General features: G+C 42.4%; 1 protein-coding gene across 2 annotated transcripts in view; it reads left to right on the top strand.

The window, feature by feature from the left end:
• The window catches only part of ATL1 (atlastin GTPase 1), a 101,696-nt gene that overhangs the window by 50,065 nt on the left and 49,716 nt on the right, over positions 1-1,915 (top strand). The gene's annotated exons all lie outside the window — the stretch shown is intronic.

Here is a 1,915-nt window from a genome sequence, read left to right as displayed (position 1 = left end):
TAGACAATAGGACATCCCCTCACAGAAAGGTCACAAAGAAGGGACAAGCCAGCCAGGATGCAGTATAGCACCAAGGAAACATACAACTTTCCTCTAGTACTTTAATGTCCCGTCCCCCCCCCCACTATCATGACCCCATTCTATCTTACAAATCTGGCTAGACTAGAGAAGGTAGACTGGCACAGATGAGAGCTCTCGATACACCCCTCAGGACCAATAATGAGAGTAGCAATACCATGAGGGTAGGGAGAAGGTGGGGGGAGAAGTGGGAGAAAGAGGGAACTGATTGCGATGATCAACGTACAATTCCCTCCTTCCCCCCCTTGCGCGCACACAGAGACGAACAACAGAGATGTGGATTTAAGGGAGACAGCAGACAATGTAAATATGAAAATAAAAATAATTTATAAATTATCAAGGGTTCACAAGGGTGGGAGGGTGGGGGGGAAAAGAGGAGCTGATACCAAAGACTCAAGTAGAAAGAAAATGCTTTGGAAATGATAATGGCAACATATGTACAAATGTGTTTGATACACTGGATGTAAGGATTGTTATAAGAGTTGTAAGCGCCCCCAATAAAATGATTTATTTTTTTAAAAAAAACCTAAAACCAAAAGCAGGCAACTAAGTGAGACTTCGGGAACAATAGGAGCTGAGCACCAAAAGCAGACTATTGTGGGGAGAGTCTTTTTTAGAGGTGCCATTTCTCTTGCACATTGACTGTGTGTACCATTGCCTTGGGGAATTCAGAAGCACAACAGACCAGCTCAGCTCCTGCTGTGTAATATTTGAACTTGAATCAAATGATATAAACTATCTGGCTCCTTAAAGCTCCATTCTTCCCCTATTCTTTATAGCCTATGGATAAAGAGGTCATAATTAAGTTGAACAACCATAAAAACAGCTCCTGGTGTTTAAACAGGTTTAAACACCAAAGACTGTCCCTACTAAAGAGTAGTCCCACTTCCTAAAGAGTCACTGTATGTCATATCAATTCAATGGCAACTGGTGCGGTCTTTTCTCTGTATTATGAACCCCAAATAGCATAAAAAGGAATCTATTCCTTGGCACATTGTATAAAACCATTGAAAACTGAAGACGAAGAGAAAAATTTTACAAGCATCTGGAGCATAGGTCCTAAATGTATTTGTCCTACCACTGCTCATAATCCGGGATGAGGTACATGTTTGCAGCACCCCGCTGGACCATCCCAGGGCCTCCAGAGGGGTATCGCTCACTTTTGAAAACACTGATAGAGAGGGTTTCAGTGGGGGAGGCAGATTATCTTCAAAGGACTAAGAATAGATCAACAGAGACAGTAACACTACTCATATCTTTAAAGTGTTACCAAAACAATAACTTCCGATGTAGAATTTTACAGTTAATGGAAGTTGTATTTAAAATTAGAGGATAAACACCTTAATCACTGGGTCTGTAGGCTCAAAGTCTACAGAATCATAGTTTAGGGTAGGGGTTCTAAACCTGTGGGTTGTGACCGTCACCCGATTCATAACAGCAGCAAAATTACAGTTATAAAGAAGCAATGAAAATAATTTTATGGTTTGGGGTCACCACAACATGAGAAACTGTATTAAAGGGTCGTGGCTTTAGGAAGATTGAGAACCACGGTCTAGGGGACATCAAGCTTAATTGTCCTCAGGCATAACAGTCCTCAAAGAACAAATGTTCTACATCCTACTTTGGAAAGTTACAACTGGAGTCTTAAAATCTTGTGAGCAGCCACCTACGGTGGTCTTTCCCTGTCCAGAGCAAGGAAGAGTAGACCATTAGTCCAATGGACGCGTGGACCATGAGCCCCAGCCGCCATGACCTGGAAACCAGAAGGGCTGACATGTCAACAATGATAACCCTTGTTCCACATCCTCTTCGGAATTTCTGGCTGATGCACTGGTGC

Source organism: Echinops telfairi, unplaced genomic scaffold (assembly GCF_000313985.2).
Source record: "Echinops telfairi isolate 266 unplaced genomic scaffold, ASM31398v2 ScPeMD7_18;HRSCAF=68, whole genome shotgun sequence".
Lineage (NCBI taxonomy): Eukaryota > Metazoa > Chordata > Mammalia > Afrosoricida > Tenrecidae > Echinops > Echinops telfairi.
Note: the sequence above shows the minus strand (reverse complement) of the source record. Positions and strands in the feature narration are given on the sequence as shown.